Source organism: Herpailurus yagouaroundi, unplaced genomic scaffold, assembly GCF_014898765.1.
Source record: "Herpailurus yagouaroundi ecotype Mexico unplaced genomic scaffold, PumYag 100, whole genome shotgun sequence".
Lineage (NCBI taxonomy): Eukaryota > Metazoa > Chordata > Mammalia > Carnivora > Felidae > Herpailurus > Herpailurus yagouaroundi.
The window spans coordinates 696,188-717,258 of NW_024412391.1; the positions used below are offsets into that span (position 1 = coordinate 696,188).

The 21,071-nt window shown below is 48.2% G+C and overlaps 2 long non-coding RNA genes across 2 annotated transcripts; one reads left to right on the plus strand and one right to left on the minus strand.

Moving 5' to 3' along the window:
* Positions 1-5,262: 5,262 nt before the first annotated feature.
* LOC121028151 (uncharacterized) lies at positions 5,263-5,688 on the minus strand. The gene is made up of 2 exons (XR_005789096.1): positions 5,577-5,688; positions 5,263-5,379 (listed from the first exon to the last, which is right to left on the minus strand). It is a non-coding gene; the product is annotated as an uncharacterized LOC121028151 (long non-coding RNA).
* A 1,049-nt stretch (positions 5,689-6,737) lies between these two features.
* LOC121028152 (uncharacterized) lies at positions 6,738-8,162 on the plus strand. Its single transcript, XR_005789097.1, has 2 exons — positions 6,738-6,841; positions 7,933-8,162. It is a non-coding gene; the product is annotated as an uncharacterized LOC121028152 (long non-coding RNA).
* The last annotated feature ends 12,909 nt before the right edge of the window (positions 8,163-21,071 follow it).

The window sequence follows — 21,071 nt, forward strand, 5'->3', positions numbered from 1 at the left end:
GGCCTTTCCCATCTATGTGGGAAGTGCTTGTCTTTTTGTCTCTCCAGCCCGTTGTGATGGGCCAGGAGGGGGCCCCTGACCGTGCGTGGTGCGGATAAGATAGACCACAAATGGAGGGTTTGGGTCTGTTTGTATGTATAAAATGCAGATTCTTTGTGGACCCCAGTGCTGGCCTACTGAATCAGATCCAGCAGGATCGGGGCCTAGTATCAGTTTTCAGAAGTTGCGAAATACAATCGCATTTCACCCCTGAAATGAAGACAGGACAGGTGTTATGACCTCCATCACATACTGAAGGAAGTGGAGGTCAGAGAGAGATTAAATAATTTGCCCAGGGGCGCTGGGGTGGCTCAAGTCAGTTAAACATCCAACTCTTGATTTCGGCTCAGGTTGTGATCTCCTGCTTCGTGGGATTGAGCCCAGAGTCAGGCCTGTGTCAGGCTCTATGCTGACAGCCCGGAGCCTGCTTCTGATTCTCTTCTCTCCCTCTCTCTGCCTCTCCCCCTGCTTGTGCGTGCGTGTATGCGTGCTCTATCTCAAAAATAAACACTTAAAAAAATGTAATTTGCCCAAAGCCATAGGGCCAGTAAATTGGCCAGTTGGAACTAGAACTCAGAACTAGTTAAGGCCCCAGCGTTTCCCAAGGTGTGTTGAAAGAACATTTCTAAAGAAGATTAATAAATGCTCCATTAAAGTTGAATTCTGTTAGGGGCGCCTGGGTGGCTCAGTCGGTTGAGTGTCCGACTTCAGCTCAGGTCACGGTCTCGCGTCCCGCGACTTCGAGCCCCGCGTTGGGCTCTGTGCTGACAGCTCTGAGTCTGGAACCTGCTTCGGATTCTGTGTCTCCCTCTCTCGCTGTCCCTCCCCCGCTCACGCTCTGTCTCTCAAAAATAAATGTTAAAAAAAAAAATTAAAGTTGAATTCTGTTAGTAATTTGACGAGATCAGAACTTACAAAAAATAAAAAGCTTAAATGGGGATCTTGTTGAAGAAGCTCACAGAGCCTCTAAGGCCTGAGCGTTCCAGGGACTCCGAGAGAAGAATGGGCTTCACCTGGCTTCTATAGCACAAACCACACAGGTCCCCAGAGCTGCGCAGTGAACCCCCCCTCCCTGTGCCAGTGTCCCCGGCCCTGAGGAAGCACCGATGTCTCTCCTCCCTCCTCTCCTCCTGTGTCACCATGGACGGGCCCTGGGGTGAAGGGTGTGGGCCGGGACAAGCCCACCCCTGAGCCCATCACAGTGCACGCAACAGCTAGTTACAGGTGTTCTCACTCAGGTGTTCCCAAGATGCTATCCGCCGAGGCCAAGGGAGATTCACCCCTGAGAGGGCACATTACTGTAGTTCCTTGATTCCTAGGACCGTGAATCTCAGGTATTTATTTATTATTGCTTTTCTAATGTTTATTTTTGAGAGAGCGAGAGAGAGACAGAACGTGAGCCGGGAGGAGGGGCAGAGAGAGAGGGAGACACAGAATCCGAAGCAGGCTCCAGGCTCCGAGCTGTCAGCACAGAGCCTGACGCGGGGCTCGAACTCACAAACCGTGAGATGGTGACCTGAGCCGAAGTCAGACGCTCACCCAGGCGCCCCCGAATCCCAGGTATTTAAAGTGCATCCTCTGGCACCTCGGAAAGGAAAGGTGGCTTTCCTTTAAAGCCATCCAGTTCCCACGTGACGGGGGGCTCCCTGGGCCTAGCACGGGGCTTGGGAAAGCTAACGTGAGCTGCGGGGGGGGGGGGGGGGGAACAGGGCCAAGCACACGGTAACGAACGCTGTTGGAATGAATTACTGGAGAACCAGATCCCTGGGTTGACCAGGCTCGAGGGCCGGGCAGGGCCCCACTGTCCCCTCCTCCCCCTTGGCTACCATGGCTCCCTGTGCACTTGGCCCAGCCCCAGAGTTCTCCAGTTCAGTGTGTTCCAACACACCTTAGATTATGGGGATCCTGTGGCAGAGAGGAGGACAAAGGACCACTTGTTAGTAAAAATGGAGACGGGGGCCTTTTCGAAAGTGATGGCTGTTGCCTGCAGAAGGAATCTTGTGGGAAGGGAACGCTCTGTATTCTTTCTGGCTTTTCTTCTGTGAGCTCAGCTCAGGTTGGATTAAAAACTGAAGCCTCAGTCACGATTATGTAGGAATCCTGAATTCTCCCTCTCCCTGCCTGCTACGAGAGTATCCTACCTGGAAATCACAGGTAACACGTTGGCTGGAGACTTGAGGGACCTTCAAGGTCAGAGGTCGAAAACCAGTGTTCAGGGGCTGGACAGGCAGGTTAACTGCACAAAGGGGCGGGTGGGCACTAGGGAGTGGTGGGGACCAGGGCACAGTTGAGATTGTGTCCCACTTAGAGGGGGTACTCGTGGCCTGGGGGAATCCGGGCCTGCTGTGGCTGTTCAGGTGCTTTAAAAAGAAAAGCCAGGATTTTAACATGAAATCGCCCAGTTTTAAAATGTTGCATCTAATTCACTGTCGTAACGGTACTATGTGGGCCAAAGAAAAGGCTCCCGAGAGCTGGATTCTGTTAGAAACCGCAGACCTCACCAAAACCCCTCTTTGTTCTTCCTGACTTTTACAATCACAGAGGATGCACAGAGTGCAAAAAGGCTTAAGAATTGGTTTCCTTTGGAAAAGCTGGAGATTGCAGTCTAGTGCTGGAATTTGGGCTGGGTTTGGGTTGTTCTGCTGGATTGCTGGCTACATGGCACCGGCCGTGGCCTGTGCTTGAACCACACTGGAACACAGGACGGCTGCCCGGCCAGGCAGACGCGCCCCATTTCCAGGGTCACCTGGGTGCAGCGCGTGGTCAGCCTCTTCCTGTTATTTCTCTGACCCCATGGGAGCACCCCCGACAGGGACACCTGCTAAGCCACGTTTCTTACCACTGCCCTTTGCTCACCCCAAAGCTAGTTTGGGCCTCGGAAGCAGCAGCAGTTCCCTGGGGGCTGAGCCAGCCGGGTTCCAAGCCCACCAGCATCTGCTGTTCCTGCCGAAGCCTTGATGCTTCTAACTCCCTCCTGTTTAGGAAACTGAGGCCCGGAGAAGAAATAGGCTTGCTCGAGTCACGGAGGTGGCCCAGGGCCCTTCCAAACACCCCAGACTACAAACTACGAAGCTACCGTCCGTATTTTCTGTTTCAACGTCCTGGGGTTCCAAGACTCTCCCTCACTGCTGAATTAGCACGGGGCGCGGACTCTGTTGTCCCCTGTGCTGCCACCAGCCCAGGCTCCTGAGGCGATGACCTTGTGGCGGCCAGACGCCCAGCCTCTTCACACGGCCCTGCCCTTGTCACTCGGGTCACAGACTGAAGTGTCCCTTGGCCCTTTCTTCCCAGCTCCCCTCTTCTGGGTTTTAAACCAAAGGAGTGGAGAGGGAGCCATGTTGTTTTTAGAAGGGGTCTGTTTACAATACACAGTGGTCACTGAGGGGGGCAGAGGGAGGTGACCTGGCTCTTCAGAAGTGCCTAGAATGTTTCGTTTTTTGTTTTTTTTTAATTTTTTTTCAACGTTTTTTATTTATTTTTGGGACAGAGAGAGACAGAGCATAAACGGGGGAGGGGCAGAGAGGGAGACACAGAATCGGAAACAGGCTCCAGGCTCCGAGCCATCAGCCCAGAGCCCGACGCAGGGCTCGAACTCACGGACCCCGAGATCGTGACCTGGCTGAAGTCGGACGCTTAACCCGACTGCGCCACCCAGGCGCCCGAATGTTTCGTTTTAATGTGTATTTATTTTTGATGTGGGGAGGGGCAGAGAGAGAGGGAGACGGAATCCAAAGTAGCCTCCAGGCTCTCTGAGCTGTCAGCACAGGGCCCAGTGTGGGGCTTGAACTCATCAACTGTGAGATCATAACTGACTGAGCCACCAAGGCGCCCCTAGAAGCGCTTTGAGAAAATGTTCCCAAGGAAGGGCAATGTGGCACAGGCTGGGCTGGGCTGGGGTGAGGGCAGCGTCCCCTGAGCCTCTCCGCGGGGGGAGGGAGGGATCCAGTCATGTAGACTGGCACCAGCCAGGGGGCCCTTCTCTCCGGCCCTTTGAGGCTCTGTTTCTAAGGAAGACGGATGTGGGGACCAAGGAGAGGGCCTCCTTATGGAAAGAAGGATGAAACCTGAGGAGAAAATTCTGGAGTGGGGGCCGTAGGGAGGAGGCGGTCCATTGAAATTCCAGAGGAGTCAGGAGGGATTTTTTTTTTTTTTTTTAGGCTTTTAACTCCCCTGTGAGTTAGGAAATGATGCCTCGGATGGAATGGGTGTATGGGGGCCTGGGGGACACCAGAAAGCCCCCCAGAGCTACTGAAGGTTCCTGTCCCCACGCCCACCAGTGTCCCCGCATTGGCAGGCAGCAGCACCTGCGTAGGACTGTGGGGAGAGGAGTGGAGGCGGGCCCTTTATCTTTGAAGGATTAAGAGGAAACCTGCTAAGCCATGGACACAGATTCTTGGGGAACAGTGACCCCCAGGTTTGCGTCCATGACGCCACGACTGCCGGGACATGAGGCTCCAGGACCTACTGTGAACTGCACCCTGGGAGCCTCGGTGGGGAGCGGCCAGTTGGGTCCATCCTCACTGCTGGGACCACTGCAGCCCATGCAGTGATGCGTTGAGAAAAAGCAAAGCCCAGCAGGAACCGGGGCCGTGGACCCAACATTTGTGTCCCCCTGACATCTGTACGTTGAAGCCCTAGTCCCCAGTGGGATGGCATTTGGGCAGTTGGGACTCTGGGAGGTATGTAGGCTGAGATGAGGTCACGGGGGTGGGGGCCCCCATGATGGGATCGGTGTCCTGACAAGAAGAGGAAAAGACAGCCTTCTGTCTCCCTCGTGTGGGGACCCAGGGGGAAGGTGGCCCGTTGACAAGCCAGGAAGAGAGTCCTTTCAGAGAACGGAACCCATGGGCACCTTGATCTTGGACTTCCAGATCGGTGAGAAGTATGTGCCTTGTTGTCTAAGCCTCCCCCAGCCTGTGGTGCTTTGTTATAACCCTCAAGCCAGAGAAACAGCCAGTATCCCTGGTGTGACTATGCAGGGCCCTGTCCCAGGGGGCCACTCCACTGGGCCCGAGAGGGTCTGTCAACTGGGTGCCAAAGTCAGACGGACCCCCATGGGGCCAGGGAAGCCCCGCGGGGGGTGTCTCTTTATCTCATTTTGTTGTTGCTGTTGGCTTTATCTTCACGATTCCAAGGCAGGACGGGGCTTAAGAGGAGAGACGTTTGATTTCCAGCCAACTCTCCCGGTGGATGCCGGTGGGTCGTAAGAAAAAGACTTCTGTCTACACCAGTTTCTCATAGAGTATTTTAACTGTCATTCCTTCCAGTTTTGTTGTTGTTCCCTCACTCCCTTGCAGTCCAGGGAAGTAACATAGGAGGAGGCCAAGGGCAGCTGGCCATCTAAAAAAGTAAGATAACATTGAGATGCATCTCTGTGTCACCCACACGGACCTGCCCCTACAGGCGGGGGCCCTCCCTGGTCCAGCCCACGGATGGGGCCTCCTGCGAAGGAAGGAGGGGCCTGCCCTGACCGCACAGTGTTTCTCACCCTGTGGGGCTGACCAGGCCACAAGGTGAAGGGTCAAGGGAGGACAGACCTGACGGACGGCCCCACAGTCCCCTCGGCCTTCTGCGGGGCTGTCTGGCCACAGGATGTGTGGCCCTCCAGGGGAGGGCTCTGGGCCAGCAGGCAGGGTGGGAAGCAGGCACATCTCCACACGCCTGCGACAGAGAAGCAGGGAGGTTGGTGGGTGCTGGGGACCAGGCTGGGCCTGGAATTGTATTACACTCACTGCTCCGGACCCAGCCTGCCACCACCCAGCTGGTTACTAATGGGGAACCCCCAGACTACTCCCAGCCTCATTTGTCTCAGCCATACGACTAGAAAAAACACCACCAATCCTACGCCTTCACGGATTGTCATGAGGACCAAATGTAATGGGTGTGATTAGTTGAAAATATTTTTAGAACTTGAGGTAGAACTCACAGGACAAGCGTTCCTGGGTGGCTCGACCGGTGGAACGTCTGGCTCTTGGTTTCGGCTCAGGTCATGATCTCATGGTGAGATCGAGCCCCAAGTCAGGCTCTGTGCTGTGAGCACAGAGCCTGCTTGGGGATTCTGTCTCTCTCCCTCTCTCTCTGCCCCTCCCCCTCTTGCTCATGCTCAAAACAAACAAACAACTGAGAACAAACTGAGGGTTGATGGGGGTGGAAGGGAGGGGTGGGTGGGTGATGGGTATTGAGGAGGGCACCTTTTGGGATGAGCACTGGGTGTTGTATGGAAACCAATTTGACAATAAATTTCATATATTGAAAAAACAAACAAACAAAAAAAGACTTCAGGGGGTGGGGAGAGGGAAAATGGGTGATGGGCATTGAGGAGGGCACTTGTTGGGATGAGCACTGGGGGTTGCATGGAAGCCAACTGGACAATAAATTATATTAAAAAGAATTCGCAGAACATAAAATTCACCATCTTAATTGTACATATCAGTGGCATTTGGTCCAATCACAGCTCTGTGAAGCCCACCTCCATCTAGTTCTAACGGGTGTTAATCACCTGCAAAGGGAACCCGGTGCCCTTTAGGCAATCACCCCTACCAACCACCCGTCTGCCTTCTGTCTCTGTGGAGTCACTGATGCTGGACAGCTCCCAGCTGGAATCATCCACTAGGGTGACCTTGTGCGTGTGGCTCCTTCCACGTAGCAATGACGTGTTCAAGGTTCATCCATGTGGCTGCACGTAGCAGTATTTCATCCCTTCTCATGGCCGAATGATTTTCCATTGTAGGCACAGAGCACCTTTGGGTGACCCGTTCACGCTTTGCGGGACACTCCAGAGCATTTCCGGGTTTGGGCTACGGTGAGAAATGCTGCTGTGAACATGCGTGTGCATGGATTTGTTTGAGCGCCTGCTCGCAAGCCTTTGGGGTCCCTACCTAAGTGTGGAATTGCTGGGTGGTGTGGTAACTCACGTGGGGCTCCTTGAGCCCTTAAGTTGAAAGCATTTTTGTGAAGTCAGAGTGGGAGGAAGTGGAAATTACCATTATGTCAGTCACCTTCCCCTGAGGACACTCTGGTTTGCCGCTGTCTTTTTAAAAACTGTCCCCTGGGCTCTGGGCGCCACCTGACCTGAGCGCATCTCAGAGGGACTACGACAGCCAACTTCTGTGTAACTAAGCTGGTATTTGTATTTTTACTCTGTGAGAGTCTCTTATCTGGCATCTGCTCAGATTAAAAAAAAAATTCTTAACTGAAAAGGGGAACTTCAGCTCTGTTGATTTGTATCAATTATATTGTTAGTTTGTATCTGTTAGTTTCTTGTTAGTCTGTGTCTGTTGAGCCAGGGAAAAAGTTTCTGAACCTTGAGGGCTAACTTTAAAGAAAAAAATATATATATTTTTTAAGTTTATTTATTTATTTTGAGAGAGGGCGAGCAGGGAGGTTGGTGGGTGTTGGGGACCAGGATGGGCTTGGAATCGTATACACTTACTGCTCTAGACCCAGCCTGCCACCCCTGGGGCAGCCAGTGGGGCAAGGGCAGAGAAAGAGGAGAGGGAGAATCCCGAGCAGGCTCTGCACTGTCAGCACAGAGTCCAGTGAGGGATGGGAACATGAACTGAGCTGAAGTCAAGAGCCGGGCACTTAATAGACTGAGCCACCCAGGTGCCCCAAGAGCTAACTTCCTTATAGGGCTCTTTAATGAGCCAGGCTGAACAACTCTCTACATGGCCTCACATTTAGTCCCCCCAACCTGCTACAAAATGGATACTCTGATTATGCCCACTTTAGGTGAGAAACTGAGGCTCAAGCTGGGGAAACAACTTGTCCAAAGACGCACAGCTAGTGGATAGTGAAATCTAGGACCCAGGTGAGGTGAGTTGAGCCCAAGCTGTAGATCTCTAGTGCCTTCTGGATTCTTACAACATATCACCTATTGTGCCATCAATCTAGGGCCATCTTCAGCTCAGACCGGGTCTGGCCAACGAACAACACCATGGCACGTGACACCAGCGCCCCTCTCCCAGGATGGCATCAATCCCCCTCAGCAGCCTCTGATCCAGGTTGTGATCCAGCTGAATCACTTCCAGCCCACTGGACCCAACCCACACACAGGCAGAAGATGGGATGTAATCGACCGAGGCAAACACCAGTGACACTGAAAAAACAGAAAGTAACTATTCTGTTGGGTGTTTGGTTTTTTTCCCTTGTTAATTTCAAGCTGGCTCCCGCTGTCATATCCCCCTCCTTCATAATCCATACCAGAATGTTGCTAGAAAGCGACAGCAATTTAGAGAAGGTAATTTATGAAACTCTTACTCTCACTTTTCTCCTCCCGAAAACGGAGACATTTCCCTATGTCTAGTTTTCCGAGGTTGTTCATTTTCCTTAATCTCACGTATTCACTCAACAACACGTTTACTGAGCACCTGCTACCTGCCAGGCATTGTGCTTGGCACCAAAAGGAATCAGATAGCGATTCTCCTTTGACATCAGCTTGGGGTACCCAGGGGCACGTTTTCTCTGGCCAAGGGGGGGGGGGGGGGCAGCTTCCTGCCCGCCCTGTTCCCCCCACCCCCCACTCCCTCCGGTCTGCTCTCTTGTAGTTGGGTCTGCCCTTCCTAGGGAGCAAAACGGAGCTGTGAGCTCTGGGGGCCTCTACGTCCTGTTCCAGAATGTTCCCATCCTTGTTTCTCCAGGTTCATCCCTGCTGTCCTCTCGCTGTTCTTTGCCCTGAGGGCGAACTCTGGGTCTTTCTGAGGTTTGCCTCTCTGCCACTTTTACCGAAATCTGTTCCGCTTGCTTCCCCTGGTCATCTTGGCTTCTGCCTTTTGAATTCTGAAGTCCTAAGCAGCATCCAAGGTTTGGGGGTGTTTCAGATGCCTCCTCCTCCCGTTCCTGTAGTGGTTTCTGTTTTCCATCAGTCGGGGTTTAAGGAGGAGGACGGCGATCTTGGGCAGACGGGGGAGGCATCTCTGCCCTTCCGACGGGAGCAACTCTGCCAAGATGGAAGGGCGGCCTCTTCCAGGACGCGGAGCTCTGCTGGGGTCACAGAGGCAGGGAAGCACAGGACTTCGTGTGCTCCGCCTCGGAGTCGCCTCCGGACCTCACAGGTCCCCCTGGTCACACGCGGTAAACAAAGGAGGTCAGCGCTGATTGGGCAGCTCGCCCAGACGCTGCGCCTGGATCCACTCCAGACAAACAGGACTTGAAAAGAGACGCCCTAGTGGCGAGATGCTAATTTTGCATTCTCTTTCCCAGGATGCTCAGCAGTGCTCCTGATTCCGGTTATTAAATACATTTGCGGTATCTCCTGGTAAATGGATGCACTGAGGAGTTCTTAGAGGATGCGTACAGTTGTGTCCTGTGAATATAGTTGTTTATAAACAGTAACTGAAGTATCGCCACAAGCTAAAAATGAATACATACTTGGGCTTTAAATACTGGAAGCAGAAACCAGGTTTCTCGGCTGGTCCGAAGGTAGTGAGTTATCTCAATTGATTGTTCACAGTCAGTTACAGATCGAACTCCTTGTTCTACTCTTTCCCCCCTTCTCACTACTGCACTTGACTAGTCTTTTTTTCTTTTTTTTTTTTTTAAAGGTGTCTGTTTCTACTTAAAAAATTTTCAAGTCAACACTACCAAGTAGTCCTACCATGTTTGTATCATTGAGATAAGAGCTGGGAATACAAAACAAAAAACAAAAACAAAAACAAAACAAAACAAAAAAACAAAGAACAAAAGAAAAAACCAACCAAATAACAACAGCAACACACGCGTTTTAAAATATAATCCATTACCTCAACCTTCAGGAGCTAATGATGAACTTAGGGAAGCCAACACGGACCACCTGCCTACCCCCCAAAATAAAATAGAGATGATAAATATAGTATGTACACTAAGAGATCAAGGAAAGGAAATGGGGGTGGGGTGAATAAGACTTTTATTTTTCCCACTTAAAAAAAAATGTTTATTTATTTAGAGGTGGGGGGAGAGGGTGGGAGAGAGAGAATCCCAAGCAGGCTCTGTGCTGTCAGTGCAGAGTGGAATATGGGGCTCGATCCCAGGAACCTTGAGATCATGACCAGAGCCAAAATCAAGAGTCTGAGGCTTGACCCGCTGAGCCACCCAGGCGACCCTCCCCCACCTTTTAATGGAATGGAGTTTTGTTTAATTTATATAATTTCTTTTTTTTTTTAAGTTTAATTATTGATTTTGGAAGAGAGAGAACAGGGGAGGGGGAGAAAGAGACGGACGGAGGATCTGAAGTGGCCTCTGTGCTGAGAAGACTGATGTGGGGCTTGAACTCGTGAACCATGACCTGAGTCAAAGGCAGACACTTAACCAGCTGAGCCACCCAGGTGCCCCTTATTTATTTAATTTCTATATTCTTTATGTCATTTGCAAAACAAAAACAAAAACAAAACCAACCCAAAGGAAACATCTTTGAAGATATGTAAGGATTATAAAATGTTTTGAACATCAATAGAATGTGAGACTAATATTTGATGATGCAACACTTAATAGACAACATTGGAGAATTAGAGACATTTCAGAGTTGACAATCCTGCAAAGTTTTGAAGACAGAGATGTGAACATTTTCAAGGAGAAAACATTTTGGAAGAAGGAAAACCAAGCCCAAGAGTCTGAAAACAGAAGAAGGTGGAGAAGGGCAGAGTATACTGTGGGACATCCAGGTGGGGCCTCAGAGCCACTTTCTCATCATGGTTCTGCCCCTGCGTTCTTGAGTGACCTTCAGAAAGCCATTCAGCTGCCCCCTCATCTGACAGTAGGAGTCATAACACTGGTCCGCCTTTCACCTTTACCGGATGGTAGTGTAATTCCTAACAGCAACAGAAACCAGGCATAGTACCGTGTGACGGCCACAAATGTGTATCCTATAAAGGAAACGATTTGGTTTGTCCTCATAGGTAGAGGCAATCCAAGGTATCTTGAGAGGACATTGGATTTCCCTAGCGCTTCTGTGAGTACGGTCTTGTGTAGTCTCAAGGTGACTCCACTGGGAGGTAAGGCCAGGTTAAGAGCAGCACCCTAGGGCTTAGAGAGACCAAGGGCTCCCAGTGGGTGTTCTCAATCTAGATCCCACGCCCTTCCCTGTACACCTCATTGCTTCCTCGGTAATGGATATACACTTAGGAGAACCACCTTACTTACAATGGATCGTTCAAGCCAATTGATGATGCTCTGATCATACACCAGCAATGAACACAGGACTGTCATATCTGAAGAATAATGATAATAAGTGGTACTACAAGAGAACAACAGTCTATTGGCCACAGCCAATGGTCTGTATTTGCTAAGGAAAACCCCTATGTTTGCACTGTATTTTATAAGGTGCAAAATATTTCGTATCGTTTATTTCGTATCGTTATTTCACAGTATTCTTTACAACCCAGTTAGGTTAGTATGGCAGATGTTGCCATTTCACAAATGAAGCAACTGAGGTTCTGAGAGAACATGCGAGTAGCTCAAGGCCAACCACAGAGCTCACCACTTGCAGGGGCCAGAATTATTTTCTTTTCCAAGAAATCTCTCTGCTACCCCACAATGAAAAACTGACAAAGAAACAATGGCAACAACACCATGAAGCCAATTGCTGTGGTGTCCCAATCAATGGAAACATTGTATTAGAATACAAAGATAGGTAGGTGCCCCTGGGTAGCTCAGGGGCTCAGGGCATGATCTTGTGGTTCGTGGGTTCGAGCCCCGCATCGGGCTCTGTGCTGACAGCTCAGAGCCTGGAGCCTGCTTCAGATTCTGTGTCTCCCTCTCTCTGCCCCTTCCCAGATCATCCTCTCTCAAAGATGAATAAACGTTAAAAAAAAAAAAAGTCAAAGATAGATAATAAAATAAGACCGAGTTCAGGGGATGTAAGTAATTGGTGGTGGAATAAGTGTGAACATGGAAACTAAGAAACTCGAGAACAGAGTCAATTTCTCTGACCCTAGGAAAATCTCATTCCACAGGTTAGGGGACTGCACAATCCCGTCAGTCTTGTGTGTGTGTGTGTGTGTGTGTGTGTGTGTGTGTGTATTTGTTTATCTTTGAGACACAGAGAGAGTATGAGCAGGGAAGGGGCAGAGAGAGAGGGAGACAGAGAATCCTCACTACCATCACAGAGGCCCATGCGGGGCTCAAACTCATGAACTGTAGGATCATGATGGTGACATCATGAGCGCAATCCAAGAGTCAGAGTCTCAACTGACTGGGTCACCCAGGCACCCCCCCATCAGTCTTGATGATGTATGTATCTCATTTCTAGAGGGTTCCTAACCAGATAATAATACCTGCAAAGCAATAATGAATGGCCAATGCAGCAATGGGGCCAGCCCAGAGTAATATAATAACCCTAGAAAGAAAAGAGTTTGGGGTTACTTCTTTCCTAAGACTCATGTGACTAAGATAGGGTTTCCAGATAAAATACAAGATACTTAGATAACAAATCATTTTTTAGTGTAAGTATATCCCAAATATTGCAAGGTATATCCTGCTATTATTGCATACACTGTAGTTTGAAGCCAAAATCATCTTGATTTACAAAAACCTGGCATTTGAAGAGAAAGGGGATTTTTTTTTTCAATACCAAAACCTCTCTGTTTTACTAGAAAAGCAAAGCTTGGTGGACCCAAGGCTTAGAGCTAATACCGTGAACCACAGAGACTGAGGAATGCATAAGGGTGCATAAACAGTTTATCCAGGACTCAGCACAGAGTAAAGCCTCATTTCTGCCATGGCCTAACAGCCTTCTGATTTCCTTTGTCTTCTTTCTCCGTGTTTTCTGTGAACACAGACAAACTCACGCACAGATATGTTCATTGTTTTGCTTTATAGAGTGACATAGAAGCATTCTATGCACATTACTTTGCAACTTGTTGTGTTCTTTCCAGGGCACGATGCTGCCCCTTGCTTTCCTGCCCTCTCTCCTGCACACCTGACACTGGGGATAAGGAGGTGCATGAGGCACGGTTTATTCCCCAGGTCACCTAAACCTTTGGTTCTCCCTGTTCTCAAGAAACAATCAGGAGACAAGAGGACCTTCCTTTTCAGCATGATCCAGGCAGACCGATAATCGCTCAACATGCTGCTGTCCAGTAGTCATCTCTGCTGGCAGGTCCTTGGCATGCACGATGCGTTTTCTGGTGTGTTTAATAAGCCATCAAGCAGGACCTAGTACCCGGCTGGCCTATAGGGGAAAAAATTTTTATCTTTCCTTTTCTCCCCGCCCCTGCAGCAAAAGGCTAGTCAAGTGAAGCAGTGGGAGTGGAGAAGGAACAAAGAAATCTGTAACTGGCTGTGATCAATTAATTGTAAACACCACTGCACTCGGACCAGCCAGGACACGGTATTGCACTGCCCCTTATATAAGTCTCCAGAGTTCCATCTTCTCTACAGTTACGGTGATTGTAGTAAGGTTTGCTTTTAAACGCAAAATTATACACTTCGAATATAAACCATATATTTTAAAGACAAAAACATTAAGCAACTTTGTCATGAAAAAAGCCTTTCCCTTTTCAATGGAATTAAAGGAGTTCCAGGCAACGCTGCTCGGAGCATTGTGGGTGATGTGCATGCAAACGAGCGGCAGCCACATCCACCAGAATCCAAAAGGTGCGTCCTGGCGGTTCTGTTCAGTGCGCTGAAATCACCCGATTTTCTTTGAATCTGAATCTGTCTCATCAGGGCGTCTTCCTAGGCAGGACGCCTGTTGAGACAGCACCTGAGCGCGGGTCGCTTCCACCTTTGGGGATGGCCCCTGCCAGGACGGACACAGGTGCATGGATGCTCGGCGGCCGTGTGTCCCCAGCCAGGAGCCCAACCGCGGGAACCTGATCTCCTCCATGGGTCCTGGGGGCCTCGCTTGCTCTCTACCCGCCGGTCTCCGTGGCAGTGCTCTCGAGAGGTTTTGTTTCTAGGAGAACTGGGTGCTGTCAGCCCTCTGGGGGTCCCCTGTGGAAACAGAAGGGGACACCCAAGGAGGCTGAGACAACGTATCAGTAGAAGTCAGTTTTAGGAAGCTGCGATGCAGAAACGAGGCTCACGGTAACCGCAGGCCGAAGTCGGGGAGGGGGCACCTTCCCGGGTTTCCCTCAGGACCTGCCCCAGCGTCCTGCCCTGCCCCGCCCGGGCTGCGCGGTCCTGCCCAAGCGCGCGCGCCCCCCGTCCCGGGTCCTGCGGGGACGCAGCACCGTCCGCCCAACCCGGGCGCGCAGCCGGACACGGGCACCGCGCTGCTTGGCGGCAGTTTTCGTCCTCAGGTGGAGCCGCCGGGACCACTGCCTGACCCCGGAGGGGGCCATTTGGAACTTTCCTCTGTACCGTAGTTATTTTCAGTCATACTCCCCGCAATCATTAGGAGTAATCTCTGTTTCCTTCGTTCGTTTTAAAACAATCCACCAACAAGTTGAAAAGGAAGAAATTTACACTTTAAAGATTTTCTTTACATTCAGTAAATTATTTCATGTATGAATTAAAATTTGCTCTTACTACCAAAAAAAAAAAAAAAAAATCCACATCTTGCAATTCCCTCTGAGCTTCCTTGTTGAAAACAGTGTTTTAAATTTTAAATTAAAAAAAATTTAATTTAAATTTAAAAACCAACTTAAATCTACTTATTTTAAAATTAAACTTTAAAATTCCTCTAAATTAATTTAATTTTAAATTAAACTTTAACAAATAAAAATCCCAAGTGATGATAGACAGTGATAGAAATCAAGTAACTCAAGTTCGGTTTCTTGTACGAACAATCGTTGTCCTACAATTTTTTTGATGTTGTTGTTGGTAATAGGGTTCATTTTTAGGGCATTTTAGGATTACAACAAAATCCAGTAGACTATACAGAGATTTCCCATGTACTCCCTGCCCCAACACACCCACTGCCTCCCACATTATCTATATTCTGAACCAGCCTGGTTGGTATGTTTGTTACAATGGACAAACTGATATATCCTGATCACCCAAAGTGCACAGTTTACAATAGGATTCACTCTTAGTGTTGTGCACTAAGTGTGCATGGGTATCTACCATCACAGTATCATACAGAGTAGGTTTACAAAAATCCTCTGTGCTCTGCCTTCTCATCCTTCTCTTGCCCCAACTCTTGGCAACCACTGATCCCTTTACTGTCTCCATAGTTTTGCCTTTTCCAGAATGTCATACAGTTAGAATCATATAATATGTAGCTTTTCAGATCCACTTTTTTCACTTTGTAATATGCCTTTTAAGTTTTCTCCATGTCTCTTCATAGGCTTACCAAGATTGTCCACTTCTTCTTGTATGAGTTTTAGCAGATGTACGTGGCTTTGAAGGAATTGGTCTGTTTCATCTAGGTTATCAAATTTGTGGGAATAGAGTTGTTCACAATATTTGCTTCTCATCCTTTGAATGTCTATAGGATCTGTAGTGATGTCCCTATTTTATTTCTGATATTAGTGACTTAGATATTCTTTTTTCTTAGCCTGGCTAAAGTTTAGTGATTTTAGTGATCTTTTCAAAGAACCAGCTTTTGTTTTTGTTTTTGTTTTTTCTCTATTGATTTGAATGAAATTGTGTACAATTTCATTGATTTCTGCTTTAATTTTTATTATTTCTTTTCTTCTGCTGACTTTGGATTTAATTTGCTCTTTTTTTTTTTTTTAGTTTCTTAAGGTGGAAGCTTAGATAATTGATTTTATATCTTTCTTCTTTGCAATATACATTCATTCAATGCTATAAATATCTCTCTACTTTCACTGCATCTCACAAATTTTGACAAATTGTATTTTCATCCTCATTTAGTTCAAATATTTAAAAATTTTTCTTGAGCTTTCTTCTTTGACTCATGGGTTACTTATAAGTGTGCTAATTACTAAGCATTTTAGGATTTCCCAGCTATCTTTCTGTTTCTGGTTTGTAGTTTAATTCTATTGTGGTCTGGAGCAAACAGTTTATGATTTCTAGTCTTTTAAATTTGTTAGGGTATATTTTATGACCCAGAATGTGGTCTGTCTTGGTGAATGTCCCATGTGAGCTTGAGAAGAATGTGAATCCTGCTGTTGAATGAAGTGGTTCATAGATGTGAGCTAGTGATTTACCTTAAATAATGTGGGGAACCAGAGGAACTCCTTCCTCAAACAAATGCTTGAGCTGAGTCCACGTGTGTTGGTTGCCTCTATGCCTGAGAGGTCTCCAAATTAAATCCCATGTAGAACATAGTGTGGTTTTTTGTTTTTGTTTTGTTTTGTTTTTAGAGATTGACAGGGCACAGGTGAGCGAGTGGCAGAGAAAGAGAAGTGGGCTCACCCAAAGCAGGGCTTGTGTTTGTGTTTTTACTTGAAGCAGGGCTCCTGCTCACCTGAAGAGGGCTCAAGCTCACCCAAAGTGGGGTTCGAACTTACAAACTGTGAGATCATGACCTGAGCCGAAGTCAGATGCTTAACCGAATGAGCCACCCAGGTGCCCTGGAATATGATGTGTATTAAAGGAAACATTTAAAAATGTTCTCATTCGAGGGGTGCCTGGGTGGCTCAATCAACTAAGCTTCTAATTTCAGCTGAGGTCATGATCTCCCAGTTTGTGAGTTCGAGCCCTGCGTGGGGCTCTGTACTGACAGCTCAGAGTCTGGAGCCTGCTTCAAATTCTGCCTCCCCCTCTCTCTCTGCCCCTCCCCTGCTTGTGCTCAGTCTCTCTCTTTCTCTCAAAAATAAATAAAAACATTTAAACATGTGCTAATTCCAATCTTATAGATACTAAATTCAAAAGTAACTGCAACAATGTTTTAGAACTTGGATGAGCAATAGATTTGGGGCAAGGAGCACTTTGTCTCTGGCATTGTTTAAAATTACCAGCACGTGGGGATAATAAAAAGCAGGCCGGGGGCACCTGGGTGACTCAGTCGGTTAAGCATCCAACTCTTGATTTCCACCCAGGTCAGGATCTCGGGGTGCATGGAATCGAGCCCCACATCTGGCTCTGTGCTGACAACTGTGAGCCTGCTTGGGATTCTCTCTCTCCCTCTTTCTCTGTCTCTCCCCACCCCTCTCTAAGTAAATAAATAAATAAATAAAAGCAGACCACCTTCTAGTTTCTCGGTCCCCTTGGACAGTGTCTGGCTGCCCGTGCCTGTCTGCAGTGTGCCCCCCACCCCGGCGCATCCCCCTCCCGGTGCATGCTCTCCTTAGATCCTCAGACCCAAGGACAAGCTGCTGCTTCTGTTGTTTTTCAATCTGGGCATTGGGTCTAAAGGATTCTGTTCACAGCCTCCTGGGACCTGACAGGCTGACTCCCGTCTGTAGGTGGCTGCTCATGGGACACTTTATCTTCTTCCCTTTCTGCTGTCAGGCCCCAGCATTTCCCTAAAAGCCACAAAGCTCTTCACATCTCTACCTCTTCCCAGGCTGCTGCTCCCCTGACTTTCCTCCAAATCTCCCAGAGAGACGCCCATCCTTGTTCCTCACGTTGGGGGACTCATTTCCCTCCTCTGGGCTGGCTGCACGGAGTTGGCTCCTGAATCGGCCAGAGTTTACGTGTGTGGGGGGTGGGGGAGAAGGTTGGGCATTTTTTTCCACATTCGTCGTCTATAACCTGTGTTTTATGTGCCCTCCTCACCCTTTCCAGGAGTGAAGGTGGATTTGCCATAAGCAAGGCTAGCGATATAAGTGGTAAAAGGTGAATTTTAATCAATGTCATATATATGCCAATAATAACACCAGCAAAAATATAAAATCATTCTATGTGGGAGCACCTGGGTGGCTGGGTCCATTGGATGTTGGACTCCTGATTTCAGCTCAGGTCATGTTCTCAGAGTTCTTGGGACTGAACCCCAACTTGGCCTCTGTGCCGATGGCACGGAACCTGCTTGGGATTCTCTCTCAGCCTCGCTCTCTGCCCCTCCCCCACTTGCGCTCTCTCTCTCTCTCTCTCTCTCTCTCTCTCTCTCAAAATAAATAAATAAATTAAGAAATTAATTTAAAAAATCTTTCCATGTAATGTATAAACCATGTAGAAATGTCAAAATATTGGGGCACCTGGGTGGCACAGTCGGTTAAACGTCCGACTTCGGCTCAGGTCATGATCTCACAGTTTGTGAGTTCGAGCCTTGCATCGGGCTCTGTGCTGACATCTCGGACAGAGCCTGGAGCCTGCTTCGGATTCTGTGTCCCCCTCTCTCCATGCCCCTCCCCAACTCACGCTCTGTCTCTCTCTCTCTCTAAAATAAATCAACATTTAAAAAATGTCAAAATAGTAAAGACAAACTAATAGAAATATCAATTTGAAATCACTATAAAAGCTGAAAATCACCAGGATACAATAATTGGCTACACAGGAGTCTTTTTTTTTTATTTAAAAAAAATTTTTTTTTCAACGTTTATTTATTTTTGGGACAGAGAGAGACAGAGCATGAACAGGGGAGGGGCAGAGAGAGAGGGAGACACAGAATCGGAAACAGGCTCCAGGCTCCGAGCCATCAGCCCAGAGCCCGACGCGGGGCTCGAACTCCCGGACCGCGAGATCGTGACCTGGCTGAAGTCGGACGCTTAACCGACTGCACCACCCAGGCGCCCCTACACAGGAGTCTTATATACAGGCCCTACTTTTGTAAGAAGGAAATGGCAGTTTTTACACTTACTTGCATTACGTTTGAGCACTGAGTTTTTGTACTGATGAAATCCCTCAACAACAAATAAACAGTGGTTATAATATAAAATAGTAAACCAGTATGGGGCGCCTGGGTGGCGCAGTCGGTTAAGCGTCCGACTTCAGCCAGGTCACGATCTCGCGGTCCGTGAGTTCGAGCCCCGCGTCGGGCTCTGGGCTGATGGCTCAGAGCCTGGAGCCTGTTTCCGATTCTGTGTCTCCCTCTCTCTCTGCCCCTCCCCCGTGCATGCTCTGTCCCAAAAATAAATAAAAAAACGTTGAAAAAAAAATTAAAAAGATAAAATAAAATAGTAAACCAGTATGAAGTAACTTCTAATTTCTGCCTAGATGATATTTGATGTTATCACGCAATGGAAGCACTTGTAGGTATTATTTGTGAATTCAGCAATGCAGGTCTGACATGGGAAAGAAAGAGCCAAAGAGAAGAACCACAATGCAAAGTGTCAAATCAGGCACGTACTAGCTAGGGCCAAGAGAGGATTTGTTTAATTTGAAAGCAATCACCAATCAGGGCAGAAAAAGAGCTCCTTTTTTGGAAGCGTAGACTGCTTCAGGGAGACATCAACAAGATTTTTCTCTTGTCAAGCTTTTTCCTGTGGAGTTCCAAGTGGAATGATCGATATCAATCCTGTTAGAACAAGACTTCTTCCATCTTTTAGTAAATGTGATACAATAATTTTGTTAAAAGAAACCCCACTTTAATATTATTGCTGCAACATTGTAAAAAAAAAATATTACCCATCATTGGAGTCAATGCAATTATAATAAACATTTTAATATTTTGGGGTGCCTGGGTGGCTTGGTCGGTTAAGCATCTGACACTTGATTTTGACTTGGGTCATGATCTCAGAGCCCTGCATCGGGCTCTGTGCTGAGCACTGAGCCTGCTTGAGAGTCTCTCTTTCTCTGTCTCCCTCTCTCTCTCTGCCCCTCTTCCCTGATCACTCTCTCTGTTAAAAAAATTAATATACTGCAAAACAGTGAAGATATATGCAGTGGGAGTGGTATCCCTGTATATTTGGTACCCTTGCTCAGGGTACACCCTGAACAACTGTACATGGAGCCCAGGCCTTGGAGCATTGGTAATCTTTCAGGCTCCTTCCTTGTAGGTACGCACACACATTCCAACAGGGCTGCCCCTCTAGTGAGATGAGGGAAATGTGCATAAATAACTAATCTGTGTCTGGAGACCAGGGCTAAGCCGACACTTCCACAGTGGTACTTACATTGGTATTCTAATGTGGGATATTTTATTCTCCTTAGAGAACAGGTAACCTTCTCATTGGATGTTGAAATGAATATATTGTTTCAAAGGAGTGTTTTAACTTTTCTCTGATAGGCACAGGTGTTTTACAACTCACACTGTTACAACTCCAAGCCAAGCCGATGGTAGGAATAGTGTGGCTTGCAAGGAATAGTCTACTCCACCCAGGTCCCTTGTCTTTCTTTCTTTCTTTCTTTCTTTCTTTCTTTCTTTCTTTCTTTCTTTCTTCTTTAATGTTTATTTTTGAGACAGAGAGAGACAGAGCATGAACAGGGGAGGGTCAGAGAGAGAGGGAGACACAGAATCTGAAACAGGCTCCGGGCTCCGAGCTGTCAGCACAGAGCCCGACGCAGGGCTGGAACCGAAGGACCGCGAGATCATGACCTGGGCCGAAGTCGGACGCTCAACCAACTGAGCCACCCAGGCGCCCCTGTCCCTTGTCTTTCTAATTGCTGCTGGTCCCATGGGCCCAGCAATTGTAACCTGTTGCACGAGTGGATCTTTGTCTTTCGGGGCCGTTCCCACAGGCACGCGCAACCTCACCATTTGCTCCCCACCTTCACCTTCTTTTCTATTGCAGGAAAATATACGCGACATAACATTCGCCATTTAACCATCTTTGTGCAGCTCAGTAGCATTAAATACGTGCACAGTGTTGTGTGACCATCACCACCATTTATCTCCAGAACTCTTTTCATCCGGTAAACCTGGAACTCTGTATCCGTTGCACAACTCCCCACTTACCCGCCCCTAGCAACTCTCTCCTCTCTGTCTCTGTGAATCTGACTATTTGTAAGGATCGCAAGTAAATGGAATCCTTCGCTCTCTGTCCTTTTTGTGCCTGGCTTAACTTAACATCCTCCGGGTCCATCCATGTTCTTGCATGGGTCAGAATTTCTCTTCTCTTCCTAACATTTATTTTTCTTTAAGTTTATGTATTTACTTTGAGAGAGAGAGAGAGAGAGAGAGAGCGCGCGCACACAGGGGAGGGGCAGAGAGAGAGGGAGAGGGAGAATCCCAAGCAGGCTCTGCACTGTCAGTACGGGGCTCGAACTCACGAACCTCGAGATCACGACCTGAGCTGAAACCGAGAGTCAGTCGCTCAACCAGTCGACCGAGCCACCCAGGCGCCTCTTCTTTTTGAAGCTGAATACTACTCCGTTGTTCCCACAGA